The sequence below is a fragment of the Triturus cristatus genome, chromosome 1_2 (genome assembly GCF_964204655.1).
Source record: "Triturus cristatus chromosome 1_2, aTriCri1.1, whole genome shotgun sequence".
NCBI lineage: Eukaryota > Metazoa > Chordata > Amphibia > Caudata > Salamandridae > Triturus > Triturus cristatus.
In genome coordinates this window covers 540,438,708-540,455,593 of record NC_140580.1, presented here as the reverse complement: position 1 = coordinate 540,455,593, position 16,886 = coordinate 540,438,708, and the positions used below count along the sequence as shown (strand labels likewise).

Sequence of the window (16,886 nt, the reverse complement as noted above, 5' to 3'; positions counted from 1 at the left end):
AATCAACAGTAAAAACTCCCTCACCTGCCCATAAAAAAAAAGACCCACAAACTGCTAAAAAAATCAGCCCACACCCTAATCTGAGAGACTACCCCATTGTACACTGCCTGATTGCCCTTTAGGCCAGTCGCATTATATAGATGCAGGCCTTCTTTCCAAGGCCATATTGCAAATGTCTTTACCAGGCGCTTCACGCAAAAACAAAAAAATACTTGGGAGTACTGCCATTTATTCAGGCTAGCCACCAGGCAGCTGTAGTGAATTCCCTAGTCTAGTCCTGGCTGGACTGCAGCTTATCAGTCTATCTTCTGACAGCTGCCAAACCGGACAGCTCATTCAGAGCGCCGCAGCATGACGAATCTCTGGTTTTACATGCTGTGATCAAGTTGGTTGTAGTCTGTGTTCTCTTCGTTGGCTATTGTACGCAGCAGAGTTGGTAATTATATATTATATATATGCCGATCGACTTGGAACAATAAACCTGCACTAACCATATTCTAAAGCGTGCTGTGGTCTGTACCAGTTTCCACTTATTTGCTGGAGTTTGGGAACTTAAAAGTTACCAAACTCCAGCAAATAAGTGGAAACGGGTACAGACCACAGCACGCTGTAGAATATGGTTAGTGCAGGTTTATTGTTCCAAGTCGATCGGCATATATATAATATATAATTACCAACTCTGCTGCGTACATTAGCCAACGAAGAGAACACAGACAGGTAGTTATAGTTACAACCTAGTTTCCATAGGAAAATAATTTTTTGATTTGCTAATAACTTTGGCGTCGTTTGACGAATCTTTGCGAAATTCTCCAAAGGAAAAGTCTATCCAGGTCAGCTCCTATCCTGAAAGTTTGAGGGTGATTCGTCAAGGGGGGGCTGAGAAAAAAGGGGGGTCCTAAGACGCGTTTTCCCAATGTTAATTTCCATAGGTAGTTTTGCGACGAGCTACAGCCCAAACTGCTAAACGGAATTATCCCAAATTTGGTAGAAAGGTAGAGCTTCGTTCAGAAAGCGACCTCTTTTTAAATGGTGTAAATCTGTTCAGTAGTTTTTGAGAAATTCAAAAACAAGAGTCAAAAAATCAATTTCCTATAGGAAACTTTTTGCAAGGCTACAGCTGAAACTACTGAACGGAATTATCCCCAATTTTTTTAAATGGTGTAAATCTGTTCAGTAGTTGCTGAGAAATTAGAAGGAAAAAAAGTTTCGATATCTGGGCGGAGCCTAAGTCCCGTGCACGATTTTCACTGTGATTGGCTGCCAACACTCCAAACCAGGAAGTGTTGCCAGCCATCTTGTGGCTCGGTAGAAGCGAGTCGCTAGAAAACAGAGAAACAAAGGTAGAAAACAAGAGAAGGGGGCAGGGTAGAAACACCCTGACCCCCTAGGCCTGCTCAGGGAGTCCCAGAAGGACCTCCATGGCCCAAATAATGTTTTTTTTTTTTAAAACAAAAACATCGGCGCAATTCGCGCTGGGGTCGCGGGTTCACGTGTTTTATTTTAATGTGACTCCGGGGTGGGCTAGGTCCCGGGGCATTTCTTAAAAAACAATAGTGGGGGCTCGCTGGGGCTTACTGGGGTCCCTGCATCTCGGGGCTTCACTCATGTTGGGAGGGGGGTTGCGCGGCCCCCCTCCTGGAGCCCTCCATTTGCTTATAACTTTGGCGTCGTTTGACGATTCTTTACGAAGTTTTCCAAAAAGTTTCTCTTTTTTGATTAGCTCCTATCTTGAAAGTTTAGGGGTGATTGGTCAAGGGGGGGCTGAGAAAAAGGGAGGGTGTCAAAACGTGTTTTCTCAATGCATTTTCCATAGGAAACTTTAGACAAGGCTACAGGTCAAACTGCTGAACGGAATTACGCCAAATTTGGCAGGGAGAAAGGTCTTGGTCCAGAAAGCGTGGTTTTGTAGAAATGGTGTAAATCCGTTCAGTAGTTTTTGAGATATTAAAGGAAATATATATATATATATCTGGTGGGTGCCTAACTCCCGAGCACGAGCTTGCCTCTGATTGGCTGCTAACACTTCAAAGCAGGAACTATTAGCAGCCATCTTGTGCCTCTCATCGAGTGAAAATATAAAAGAAAGGTTCCGGGGGCAATTTAATATAGCGGAGCTCTGTGTAATGATGATTTGGACGCAGTGAAGGTTTAAGATTTATTAACAATAAAGGAGAAACAGGTTAGCGCCAGGCAGCACGACTTCCACTCTAGGACACCAGTAGGAAGATAACCCTTTCACGCTCCCTGTGCCCAACATCACCACTTCGCAGCTATGCCTTTAGAAGCCAGTCCGTCGGCTCGCAGCTGTCTACCTTTGCGAACTAGTACGCTGCTGTGCCTCTACCTCTGAGAGCTACTATGCTGCTGTTCCTTTGGGAGCTGACGTCTCGTACTTCTGCCTCTATGAGTCGAGCGGATGGGCCACCGTTGTCCCTCTGCGAGCCTGGGTACGAACTGTTCAAAGTCACACTATATGAGCATTGAAAAGCCATTTTGTGATTCAGTCCGTCAGTTGGCATCTGTCCGAGGGATTTCTGAAAACATACCGGAGCTCTTTCTGTGAGAGAGACCCCTTTCACGCAGCGTCTCCCCACATTAGCAGGTAACACACCCTCTTCCCACATAACCAGCATACCCCCAATAACCTTCTTGGGCCCGGAAGTGTCCCTCTACGAACTATTAATAAAAAGATGCTTGTGAGGTTGGAGAAATAAGAATCTTAGTCATGTATAGATTTACATATAAAACATTTTATTAAAACAAAACAACAACAAATAAAACTATGTACAGCCGTGGCGTGTCATCGCTGGTCCATTTGTGATTCATAGCCTGCAAGACAAAAAGAAAGATAAGATGGTGCGTCATGCGTCCAGCAAAGGAGATAGAGAGAGAGAGAAAGAATGAGAGAGAGGAAGAGAGAGAGACAAATAGAGAAAGAGTGAGAGAAAGAGGAAGACAGAGAAAGAGAGAAAGAGTGAGAGAGAGAGGAAGAAAGAGAGATAGAGTAAGAAAGAGAAAGTGTAAGATACAAGGAAGAGAGAAAGAGAAACAGTGTGTGAGAGAGAGTAAGACAGAGAGAAAGAGTGAGAGAGAGGAAGAGAGAGAGAGAAAGAGTGAGAGAGAGGAAGAGAGAAAGAGTGAGCTACAAGGAAGAGAGAAACAGTGTGAGAGAGAGGAAGACAGAGAAAGAGAGAGAAAGAGTGAGATACGAGGAAGAGAGAAAGAGAGAATCAGTGTGAAAGAGAGGAAGAGAGAGAGAAAGAGTCAGAGAGAGGAAGAGAGAGAGAGAAACAGTGAGAGAGGAAGAGAGAAACAGTGAGAGAGAGGAAGCCAGACAAAGAGAGAAAGAGTGAGACAGAGAGGAAGACAACAAGGGAAACAGTGTGGGAGAGAGGAAGAGAGATAAATAGAGAAACAGTGTGAGAGAGGAAGAGCGAGAGTTAAAGAGAGAGAGAGGGAGAGAGAGAGAAAGTGAGAGAGGGAGAGAGAGAAAGAGTGAGAGAAAGGAAGAGAGAAAGAAAGAATGAGAGAGAGAGGAAGAGACAGAGAAAGAGAGAAAGTGTGAGAGAGAGAAAGGAAGAGATGGAGAGGGAGTTTTGACACTGGAGAAAATCTTCGCAGCTCACTTTTGTGCCACCGGTGTGTCTCCAACCACGTGCTGGGAGATAGTGCAGCCCTCAAGTTTAGTGATCTGAAAGATAGGTTAGAATTTGTAATTGCAGAGTACATACAACTGCACACGCGTAATTCTCTGTTTCGCTAATGCGCAATGAGGCTGGTGCACCCCATCCACTCCCACTGCTCGGAGGTGTCTGTGCGCTCTTGTGCGCCCAGACTGCTGCACACTATCCACCCCCACTGCCCAGAGGTGACTGCCCGCTGCTGCGGAAAGAAGTCTCTCTGCTCACCTTCTGCCACCGGCTTGTGTGTAAGAGGGTCCACCACATGTCGAAGCAACTTTGTCATGCGTTCAGGATGGCTACGCATCATTGCAGATTTTTCGTGCGTTCAGCTTTGGTGGTATTGGGGGGAGAGGTGAACGTCGATTCGTGATTCACAGCCTGTTAGATAAAAAGCAAGATAAGATTGTGCATCATACATCCATCAAAGGAGAGAGGAAGAGAGAGAGAAAGAAAGAAAGAGTGAACAGAAGACAGAGAGAAATAGAGAAACAGTGCGAGTGAGAGAAAGAGAGAGAGAAAAAGAAAATGAAAGAAAGTGAGAAGAAGACAGAGAGAAAGAGTGAGAAAGACGAAGAGAGAGAGAAACAGTGAGAGAGAGGAAGAGAGAGAGAAAGAGTGTGAGAAAGAGGAACAGAGAAACAGAGGACGAGTGTTAGAGAGAGAAACAGAAAGAGAGGAAGAGAGAGAGAGAAAGAGACAAACAGTGTAAGAGGAAGAGGGAGATAGAAAGAGTGTGAGGGAGAGAAAGGAAGAGATGAGGAGGGACACTGAGTGCCCACACTGTGTACAAAACCGTCACAGCTTACCTTTACGCCACCGCTCTGTCTCCAACCATGTGCCGCGACCTAGTGGAACTCTCAAGCTCCCACATCTGAAAGATAGTACAGAATTAGTAATGGCAGAGCAGGGTTGGATTAGGATTCAAAATCGGCCCTTGCACGCTAAAAATAAAAGTGGCCCACATGTGCATATTGCCTTTCCTCAAAACACTGCTTCGGCGAAATTTTATTAAAAAATGGGGGAGTGGGGGACATACAAAAAAATGCACAGATTTGTTTGCACTGGTGACTTAAAAACAAGTGAGGCCACTTCTGCTCAGGCCCCCTGCCCTGCTAGGTATGCATACATTAATGCGAGAGAAAGAAAGTGACACCTCTGCCTGTTGCTAAACGTGAGGTAATGACGCCCATCTGTCTCCAGAAAGGCCATTCAAACACCAACTGGGCCGCTGGCTGTATCCAAACAACAGCGACATAGCCCAAATCTACCCCCAGACTGCTCCAAAAGCAGCCCACAGTTGGAACTCGGCACCGGCTCCTCTGGCATTGCACCAGTGCCCGCGTTACCAATCCGACGCTGTGGCAGAGTATATACGAGTGCGTACGCCTAAATCGCTCTGCCGTCTTTCTGCGTTCAGGCTGCTGTACCCCATCCACTCCCACCCCCCAGAGGTATCTGCCCGCCGCTGCGCACCAAGGCCTCACTGCACTCCTTTTCGCGGTCACGGCACCCTCCACATCATGCAGCTTCGTTCTGCAAGCTAATAGGTCTCACATTTGGGACTGAGTCTTGATATCGCCATGGCAGAGGACATACTAGTGCACCTATCATCATCACAAGTTGTACACCCGCTCAGTGCTTGCAGTGCTACTAACTCAGTGAGAAGGGAGGCAAACACCTGGCAGTAGGTCCTTGCTGTTGGGCTCAGGCCTACACTGCGGTGCAGCAGAGCACACAAAACATTAAGTGTCCGGACCACCGTGACGGGCCATCCCCGTGGCGGTGTGACTGTGCCGGCGGCAGTGCATGCGTTGCGAGCAACTCTAAAGTGGCGTAGAGCACGTGCGCCTGGTCTTTTTTATTAGTAGGGTCACGTGTCCTGTGATACCTCTGCTGGATGGGTGTGGTGTGGGTGTATACCAGCTGTGAGGGAGTGGCTGTGGCAATGGTGTGCGTGTTGGAGAGCTACCGTCACCCGGGTTGCAAAAGCCAAAGTGTCACTCTGTGAGCTAAGTCCAACAATATGGCCAACATGAAAGGTACGGGGAATTACTGACCCTATATTCATCCATAGTTCCACACAAGAAAGATGGTGGACATGAGACATCTGTGTGGATATGAATGTTTATTGCACATTCAGTGGAGTGTTGCAGCTGTAGCAATACAGGGCCATGAAAAGTTGAATATTCAGTTTTTGGCACATTGAGGGTAGCCAATTAGAGACAAGCTCGTTGTCTGAGTTAGGCTGCGCCAACATATGTACTTATACAATCACTATGACGATCCTTACGCACTAATAAATTCACTACACACTCTTCTTGCAGTACTCTAATGATGCAGTCTCTACATACGTACTTGTACAATGACCGAGATAAAGTTACATAACTAAAGTTTTCCCCCACTGTCTAAGGTAAGATGGTTGCATACGCTGTCCAGAGCACTATGCAATGTGGTAGGGCCTAGGGGCAGCATGTTGCATACATAATGAACACACGGACACAGATAGATAGTGGAACTGGGTACGGGCACGTGCGCTCAACTCCTTTTTATTACCAGGGTCACATGTCCAGTGACGTCTTTGGTGGATGCGAGTGGGGTGATTGTAAGCTAACCCTCCGGGAATGGTTGGTGCTGGCAACAAGTACAACAGTAATCATTGGATCAGACACAGAGATTCAATCATAAAGGGTCAATGATTTATGCTGCACTAAGGTATGGGTACCAGATATGAAATCATACATAAAAGATTCTATCGTAAAGGGTTCATGACTTGTGATACACTGAGGTAGGACAGCAGATGTGAAATTATACACAAAATGTTGTATCAGAAAGGGTGCATGAGTTGTGCTGCAGTGAGATAGGGGCATCAGAAGCATTTAGCATATGCGCAGCCAGCGATGATGCGTGGTGCGGGCGAGCCACAGAATTGCAACTCGATGTGAATTGTGAGCCCTGCTATCGCTAGTGTACATCGAAGGCAGTAGTCAGCACAGACATCGAGGAATGTTTTTAGTCCCTTCCTCTTGACAAAGTTCGAGGACATAGAGTACAATTCGCTCTAATAAATAAATCATGTTTCAATTTAAATTGTGAGCTCTGCTGACCGCAGTGTAGGTGTATGGAACAAAAGGTGAAACATTGATGGAATACACTGAGGAAATCTTGGTTGTTCTGAGTACAGTTGTAAAGTACGGTATTCTGAAGCTAGAATCTGAACTGGTCGTTCATCATATCGTCTACCTTTTTCAGTAGGGAAGAGCTGTGGAAAACAACGAGCTTCCAAACTTGTTTCCTACACACTCATGGGAGTTCGTTTTGCTTTTTTCATCTGGAACAATTCAATAGTATGTCCTATCAGTTCTTTTGAATGTAGAGGATGTATAGTATAATGTTCATAAAGTTCTTCTTTTCTTGAATTGTCCACTTGAAATATGTGTTTCATCTTCTAAAGTCATTTCTTCTCCTTCTCCTTCTACATTTACAATTTTATAGTAAATATTGTTTTGCACAAGAAATAATGTAGCCTTTTGGACTTTTGTGACATGTAGTAACTCTTGCCATATTTTCCGACTCTTTGTGGGTACACCATTAACAAGAATGACTACAAGTTCAGTATTGTCTCTTTCTACACTAACAGTTTCAACATTTTTCCTAAAATCTAAAGGTAAATACACAACTCTTCCTTTTAAACCTCTTTATAGATCTGTTGAAGGCAGCTTACCTGTTTTAGACTGCATACGAATTATAGCCTGAAAAGGGTGCACAGATTGTATAAGGATGGCCTTATATGTATTTAAATCTGTAAGTTTAGGAGGTATAGCAACTAATTCTAAGTCATCATGGACAGCTCTAGCTGGCATTTTGTTTCATTCTAATTTATTGTAACCATATTTACAAATACATTGTACAGTACGTAACTTAAAACGGGCTTCCACAAACAGATAAGCAGGAAATTCTTTCTATTTATCATTGTTATCCTTTTCACTTTTTAAAAACACATCTACATTCCTAGTTTGAATTATATAATGAGTACGTCGAGAACAAATACAAACATAGTTGGAAATTTTCAGCAGAAACTACTTTAAACTTTATTTCTTTTTCAAACTTCACATCAGTATTATCTTCCATCTCTTCTTCAACATGTACACTTATCAACCTGTTATTTTCTGTACACTTCTCTTGACTAGCAAAGAAACATAACTCTATATCATCACAAACTTGTTTTATATCATTTATATTAAAACTCGATTTTGTGCCACAGCAACAGCTAGACTTATCCAGATGATTCCTCTTGACTTTGAATATAAACTTGCAGATGTCTATCGATCCGAACATTCGTAGGATCCAATTTCTCGATGTGAAAGCATCTTCAAGCTGAAGCTGTACAATTTTATGCTGAGTGTCTTCTCCTGTGAAATTTCTTCCCACATTTCTTTCAATTCTGTCTTCTCAGACTTGGTAATATATGACGTGACATAGCGAGAAACAGCAATTGAGTTATCTGCAACATATTGTATGTCCATATTTGCATTCCACATCTTCAAAATCACCAAATTGTAATCATTAATGTACTTAGATTCTTCTGTTCATTTTATATTATAAGTATTTTGGGGTGATTTTTGAGTGATAGTATGCCTCACTGCTGACATAAAACTGTTCACTCTTCCTTGCGATGACTTATGGTGCACTGAGTTAGTAGTACCTTTGGCGCTCAGCGTGTACGTATCCTGCGATGATGAATGGTCCGGGAGGGCCGCACTCGGACCAATGTCTTTTGTCTATTGAATTCTGCCTCATTAAGGCCACGTGGCAATGACTTATGGTGCACTGAGTTAGTAGTACCTTTGGCGCTCAGCGTGTGCACACCCTGCGATGCCGCGTGGTCCGAGAGGGCCGCACTGGAAGCAATGTATCTTGTGTACTGGACTGGGTCATCTGCAATCGCTACTCCATCTGAATTATGATGCCTGCTGTCCGCAGTGTAGATCGAGGGCAGTAGTCTGTACAGACATAAGTCTGCGGTGCTGTGCCGCTGGGTTCGTAGGGGGCCTGTGTCGAGGAGACCCGCGGTCATGTCAGCAGCCACGTGGCAGGGTGAGGCCCGCTGCTCTGGCAGACTCGTTGGTCTTCACAGTTCACAAGTGAACCACGCCCAGAGCTGCGGCTTATTTATTCATACTCCTACTTTGGAGTGGCGTACGTTGGACCAGCCCACTGCGCTTCCGCTTCCAGGGGAGGACAACACAGCTACATGTCCGATATCTTCCCCACTGCCTGTGGTAACATGGTTGCGTCTATTGTGCACAACACTACAAGCACCAGCAACATATGTACAGATGGAGAGGTTTATGATTTGCATAGTGAGGTCTGTCCAGCACATCACCGCTACACTTGGTATTGTGTGCATTATTATTATTGATGGATGAGTTGCATCCTTCACACATATTTACTTGCCATATCTGCCAACATTCAAGTATTGTGTGGCTGAGGGACCATGCCATTTTTGGAAGGTCCGCTGTTCTGTTCTGCGCTGCCTCGGTGGTAGTAGGGAGGGGGGTGGTCCGGGGGGGGGACGTCCTGAGGCTGGTGGCAGTGAGTGTTGTGGTTTTCATGGGTGTTTGAGCTGCGTGACTCTATGACATATGTTGCGCTTCAGATGTGATTCTGGGCTGCGATCCCTTTCACATTGTAGGTAGTCGTCCTGGTTTACTCCAGTAAAATGCAGATGTTAGATACCTACTGCAAACGTGGCTTATTCCCTGTTTTTAGATCGCATCCCAGATTTGGTTGCTCGTTGAAAATATCGGGAACTGGTGCTTTTGTGTTAATTTTTGCACGGGGACGTCTACTCTGTATATTATTACCGTTAGTTGTTCTAATTTGTGACTAATTTTCTTTTGTGGAAGCTATTGCTGGAAAACTGGTGATATTGGCTGTTTTCACTAGGTTGACAATGAAGTGATAATTTTAAATCACTGAAAAAACTATAGGTTTAAAGAAGAAAATAATTCGAAATAAGCATTTAAAAAACCTTTGAAATTCACTGAAAAAACCATAGGTTTCAGGGACGTTATAGTTACAAATTAGCATTTAAAAAACCTTTGAAATTCACTTAAAAAGACAAAGGTTTCAGGGACGTTATAGTTAGTTGGACATTTCACTCATACAAAACCATAGAAATTCTGCCGTTATAGTTAGTTGAGCTAACTATAACTCGCGCCCCCGCAATGCACTGCTGATGACGTCACATATTACATCATTCATGACATGGTCAGTGACATCACTGATGACATCACTGATGATGTCTCAAATGACATCACTGATGACATCAGCCACGTGACAATCTGATGGACCTCCTCACACCCTAATATAACCTTTGATACACCCTGTGTAAAATGCAGACTTACATTTTCAAAACCATCGACACACCAATACCAGTTACTACAAACGCACTCACTAATTCCTAGGTCTACAGACACATGCACTCATTCATCCATACAACCATTCATACATGTAGTCACTGATCAATACAACACTATCATATGAACTCATACACCTATACAGACACTCACACACCACCACTCATCCTAGTCAGTCATGCACTTATCCTAGTCAGTCAAGCAAAGAATCAATCACAGTTCCATTTACTCACCTACACAGTTATACACATACCACCTCATTTATTCATAGATACCAACGCATACTTACTCTCTTATATAATCACTAATACAAGTACACACTCATCCATACAGCCACTCCCACAATCACTGACTCTCACATATAGTCATTTAAATACTCCAACTCTCACATACACTGCCTTTTACTTTTGTACTTACTTGGACATCTACCACTGAGACATCCATTCACTCACCAACACATCCATACACACACTCACTCACCCATAGAACTGTTTCCACATGCACTCTTAAAGTCATACACCCAGTCAATCAACCACTCACACATCTATGCACAGAGTCACACACCCCCCACCCAACCACAAACACACTCAGTCTCCCATAAAATTACTCAGGCAACTAATCAATAACCCATATAGACACCTGTGGAGCTACTGACCAACTGGTGCAGCAGGTTATACAACAACAGACAGACTGATACAGACATTCACTAACCCATGTATTCAGTAAGACACATTTAATCACTCACTTAAACAGTGAGTCACACACCTACTAAATCCTCCATCCAGACACTTATACATCCACTCATTCTTCAATACAGCTTGGTATTTATATAATACATATTTACATTTTAAAGAAAAACACATTCCCTGGATGATGTCATCAGTGATGTCATCGATGATGTCATTGGAGATGTCATCAGTGATGTCATCAGTGATGTCACTGACCATGTCATGAATGATGTAATATGTGACGTCATCAGCAGTGCATTGCGGGGGCGCGAGTTATAGTTAGCTCAACTAACTATAACGGCGGAATTTCTATGGTTTTGTATGAGTGAAATATGTCCAACTAATTATAACGTCCCTGAAACCTATGGATTTTTCAGTGAATTTCAAAGGTTTTTTTAAATGCTAATTTGTAACTATAACGTCCCTTAAACCTATGGTTTTTTCAGTGAATATATATATATATTATCTACTGGCGGTCGCCAGTAGATAGTTATAGTTAGGACCGTGTTTCCATAGGAAATCTCAAAATTCTATTTTGAATAACTTTGGCGCCGGTTGACGAATCCTCGCGAAATTTTCAAAAGTAATGGGGCGCTCCGTTCAGCTCCTACCCTGAAAGTCTCGGGGTGATTCGTCAAGCGGGGGCCGAGAAAAAAGGGGGGTCCCAAAACGCGTTTTCCCCATGCATTTTTCCATAGGACCTTTAGACGCAGCTACAGCCCGAACGGCTGAACAGAATTACTTGAAATTTGGCAGAGAGGTAGCCATAAGGTCAAGGAAGTGCCTTTTGCAGGTCTGGTGTAAATCTGTTCAGTATTTCCTGAGAAAATAGCATTTAAAAGCATATCAATATCTATACGCGCGCAGGGTGCGCGCACCGTGCGAGCACCGTGCGAGCACCCTAACGTGCGCGAGCGTAATTCTGATTGGTGGTTACATGTTATTCAACGTTCGAATCGGTCAAAATCAGGAAGTGTCGGCCGCCATTTTGTTTGTTTTCAGTGCGAGAGTGAAAAAGGAAGGTGGCGAACGTGAAAAGGGGGCAGGGTAGAGAGTTCCTGACCCCCTAGCCTTTGTCAGGGGGTCCCTGAAGGACCGCGAAGGCAGAATTATTTTTTTTTTGTTTGTTTTTTTAAATCGCGGGGGTGCCACACGGTGAAACCCCCCCAAAAAAAATAATTTTTAATACGTAGTTTATTGTAAAATAAATATATAAAAAAATAATAATACATAAATAAATTAGCATTTAAAAAACCGTACAAATTCACTGAAAAAACCATAGGTTTCACACACGTTATAGTTAGGAATTAGCATTTAAAAAACCTTGCAAATTCACTTAAAAAACCATAGGTTTCACACATGTTATAGTTAGGTGGATATTTCACTCGTAAAAAACCAATGAAATTCCCCCGTTATAGTTAGTTCAGATAACTATAACTCGCGCGACCGCCACTCTATCACAAGGATGATGTCATCAGTGATGCCACTGACCATGTCATGAGTGATGTAATATGTGACGTCATGAGCAGTGGATTGCGGGCGCGCGAGTTATAGTTATCTGAACTAACTATAACGGGGGAATTTCATTGGTTTTTTACGAGTGAACTATCCACCTAACTATAACATGTGTGAAACCTATGTTTTTTTAAGTGAATATATATATATATATATATATATATATATATATATATATATATATATATATATATGTATGTATGTATGTATGTATGTATGTATGTATATATATGTATCATGTGATCAAGGACAAGTGTTGTCCGCAACGCATCAGAACTGAGGTTTGGAGAGGAATAAAGAACATTGGCATATTTCCTTGGAGTTCGTGTCTCTCTTCTCGCCGGAAGGAGGTTTGGAGAGTCAAGGTGTTTTTCAAATATATGTGTATATATATATATATATATATATATATATATATATATACACATATATACATACATACATACATGACCCTATATTAGTCTGCCCTGGAGTTGGTTGCTGACAAAGTAGCAAATACCAGTGCAGTGTTTATGCCCCACTCATCTGGCCTATCGTGAAACATGTCGCCAAGATGTGGACAACCCACCCGCCCCCCTGTCACTGGGCAATGTGTCTGTTTGGCAGGGTTTCAAGAAAGTATGAAAACTTGACTTTTTAAATGGTAGCCTTTGTTGCCATCTTAGTTTTGTTCTTGTGGTCTGCTTTAATTAAAGTAGCTCTATTTTTTCCCTTTTATCTACTTTTCATAGTTTGTTGTGTTATTCTAAGACGTCAAGAAAGTCTGCTGAAGAGCGCTGTATAAATAAAGTATAGCACATCTAATATTTGGGCTTCAGTGTGAATTTCATAAGCTTTGATATTTTGGACTGCTTCCACTGTGAAGAATGTCGTAATTTAATTAAAAGCCATTATTATATAGGCAGACCTGCGGGCATCCTACCGACAGCTGTTTTTACCCAGAGCAAACACATTGACAGGGATGTCGCAATTGGAGGGAAGTGCCAATTATCTAAAGTGCACACCACAGAGCACTATGCTGCTGTCCAGATCGGCAGTCTTCCATGTCTCAGACAGATATAGGCACACTTTGTCTAAAAAAAGTATGTTTATTTACAGCATTACTCCTGACCTTTGTTAGGCCATGTCCTTGCTACCCAATTTTTGTATGCTGTCACCTGGCACCATTGGCATGGGTCTCCCTTCCATTTTTTTGCTGTTGCCTCCTATGTTTTTATATGTTTTGCTGGTCTGGATGCTTTGGGCACTGTGCCACTGCTATTCAGTGCCACAGTGCAAGTGCTCCCTATTGTAAAGTGTTGTATAGGATTAGTGACTCCATGATTGGTTTATTTGATTTACTTGTTAGACCCATGTAAATCAAATGCTGCTGGTGGGATTGCAGCACTGGTTGTGCCACCCACAGAAGCAGCTTGTAAAGTGTGTCTCAGGCCTGCCATTGCAGAGCCTGTGTGCAGTCTGTGACTGCTGTGTCGACTTAGTAAGTGCACCCACTTACCAGTCCCTAAACCTTCCCTTTGCTTCATATCACACACCCCTAAGGTAGGCCCAAGGGCAGGGTGCATTGTAAGTACAAGGTAGGACAAGCCCTGATGTGTGTGGCATGTCCTGATAGTGAATTACAGCCATTTTTGTTTTTCACTATTGCAAGACTACCAGTCCCCATAGGCCAGAAAGGGCAGTTTGATTATAACACCTTATAATCCTAACTGCCCAGGGAACATGGTAGAAATTCGAGTTTAGTATGCCTGAACTCAGAATGATAAAATACATCTTTTAGTGAAGTTGGTTTTAACATTCTGTGTTTGAAAATACCACTTTTAGAAAGTAGGTATTTTCTTACCTAACCATCCAGCCTGCCTCTGCTAGCTTGTGTATTGTGTGTCTGGTTTTGTGAGTGATAGTGGCTGGGGGATTCCAGGAGACAGGGTGAGTCAGCACAGGGCTGAATAGACCTATCTGCATGTAGAGTGGTGGGAGGAGTAGCACCTGGGTCTGAATAGGGCTGTGCCTGCCTTCCACAATGCTGGCTCCACCTCCTGTGGTGCGTCTGATGTCCCTGCCCCATCCTGCCAAAGGAAAGAAGGAGTCCTGTAAACAAAGTGCTCCAGGACTGCACAGAACTGGTTTGGACTAGGTACAGGCCCCTATGCCTTCAGAGGACAAATTATTTAGTAGTATAAATATGGGGAACCAGACCCCAAGACTTTAGATCACTTCTGGGAATCAAGACGACCCTTTGCCAAGGAGAAGAACCAAGGAAGCTGAAGGAGGCGACTGCCCCTGTGCTGTGATGTTGGGGTTGGCCTGCAGTGGTTACTTTATTGCCAAGGAAAGGAGAAAAGGAACTTTGTGTGTACATTTGCAATCTTGAAGAAGAATCCCCAAGGGCTTGAACTGAGCTTGCCTCCTGCCTGAAGTCTCAGGGATACAAGACTTCACCACCAGCTCCCCTGAATTCCCTTGCTGTGGAATTCTGCCATCAGGGAGGTGCCTACTGTTGTTTGGGCCCTCTGAGAAGACTGCGAGTCGCTGGGAGCTGGAAGTGCGACGCCGCAGCAGTTGCTGTCACATCGCCGAAGAAGCGTAACGCCGCTGCAGCTGTTCGCTGTTGCATCATCGACGAAGCGCGTCACATCACCAGAAAAGCATGTGGCCGCCACAGAGGTCGCCGTCGCATCACCGGAGAAGGGTGTCGTAGGGCTCAGAAGTTACCGAGTTTGCCGCACGGCCGTCGGGCGTGCACGCATCGCATCCAATGTTGTTGCATCGCATCGAGACGCCATTTTCTCGCATCGCACCGGGTCGTCGCATCGCATCGAGGCGTTATCTTTTCGCATCGCACCGGATCACAGTAAGAAACCGACGCATCACCTCCTCTCCGGTAAGGAACCGACGCATCACCTCCCCTGCGCTGCAGTAAGGAACCGACGCATCACCTCCCCCGAAGCAAGGAACCGACGCATCACCTTCCCTGTGACCCTTTTGTTTGTATTGCATGACGCATCCATGGTAATTTGAGAGTAAAGTGTCACATTTACCATCTACATTGAACTAAGCTATTTTCTACCATTTTAGAGACTATTTTTGTATACAGTATTGTGGATTTTTGTCGTTTGGTCTTGAAGTCTAGTAAAGATTACTTATTTTTCTAAACTGGTGTGGTGTCCATTTGTAGTGTTTTCACTGTATTACTGTATGTGTTTACTAATGCTTTACACACTGCCTCTGAGATAAGCCTGTCTGCTCATGCCAAGCTACCAAGGGGGTGAGCAGGGGTTATTTTAGAAGTGTACACCCTTACCCTGACTAGAAGCAAGGGACCCTAATTGGTCAAAGGTACCTACTTCTGCCAACTAGAGACCCCCAGTTCTAACACTGTCCTAATAAGTTAATCTACGTTGGCATTCAGAAATCTCACAGGAACTCACTTTATTTTGGGTTCGGTTATTTATACATTTTCACAGATTTTCCTTGTAGAATCCATGAGAGAAAAGGATTATTGGTGGGGGAGTGGGAAGAGGGACACGAGGAAGAATATGGTCTTGATTTCCTTTTCTAAAGCCAGTAAATATTATTTAATGGAGGGTGAGGCTGTGAAGGATGAGAAGGCTTGTTTTCATGTTTTATCATTGCTGCATTAAAGTACTTCAAGGATCTGTTGGTTGGTCCTATGGGTGCTTCTGCAGCAGAAAGGGAAGTATGGATAGATAGTTGGATTTAAGAGCTGTATTGTTACATAGGCGAAGCACAGGCATTTAAGTTTGATGTGTGTTTACAGTGGGAACAAATGAAGGTTCATTGGTGTGGGGGTGATAAGTTCAGATTTCTATTTTTGGGGATTAGTCTGGCTGCGGCGTGGAGGGCAGTTTTGAGTTAGGTAATAGCAGAATCCGTTATTGTAGAGAGATAAGTTATGTGTCCATTAATGACAAAGTCAGTAGTGAATGCCAGATGCCTCAGTAGGTAGGTAGATTTTACATTTTTCATTGATGTCCAGGACATATGGTGTTCAGGCTCCAATCCTTCTACTCCTTTCTGGAGTAAGCCTGGATTGTTCAAACTACATATGCTTGGAGAACCAGGTGTACAAAGCAGGCTCCTTAGTTATACATCTGGAGTGCAGTAGTACCTGAGGCCTGAGACACCTGTGGTAAGCAGAACTATCCACAATGGATACTGTCCAGTAAACAATGACTTCCCCAGGACACAGTGCAAAGGCTTTACCATGAATGAATGCAGACCCTGAGGATGAAGGGCAATAGGTAGGGGAAGTCTTGAGGTCTCCAGATGGATATATGGTCATTAATTGCACAGGAATGAGGACAGCCAATAAATGTCTTCTCTCTCAGTTTTCAGGAGCGTGGACTGGGTTGTCAAATGTGCTTTTTGGTCTACTGATTAGAAGGATGTAGAAAGGACTGTTAGACAATTTTTTCTGGATAAAGAATTTGGAATATTTGAAGCATGTATGTAACATCTGATGTGACATTAAGCTTTTTATAATATATCTTAACTCATGTTGGTCTCAACGCTGATTC

The 16,886-nt window shown here is 43.6% G+C and overlaps 1 protein-coding gene and 1 long non-coding RNA gene across 3 annotated transcripts in view; one reads left to right on the top strand and one right to left on the bottom strand.

The window, feature by feature from the left end:
- LOC146867586 (zinc finger matrin-type protein 4-like) overlaps window positions 1-16,886 on the top strand; it is a 1,117,486-nt gene that overhangs the window by 663,787 nt on the left and 436,813 nt on the right. The gene's annotated exons all lie outside the window — the stretch shown is intronic.
- Window positions 2,788-16,886, bottom strand: part of LOC146867587 (uncharacterized) — a 43,634-nt gene continuing 29,535 nt past the window's right edge. Inside the window, exons 2-5 of the long non-coding RNA XR_014966109.1 lie at window positions 4,490-4,554; window positions 3,909-4,061; window positions 3,627-3,691; window positions 2,788-2,829 (exon numbers count right to left, since the gene is read on the bottom strand). This is a non-coding gene — a long non-coding RNA (uncharacterized LOC146867587). The remainder of the gene's footprint in view (window positions 2,830-3,626; window positions 3,692-3,908; window positions 4,062-4,489; window positions 4,555-16,886) is intronic.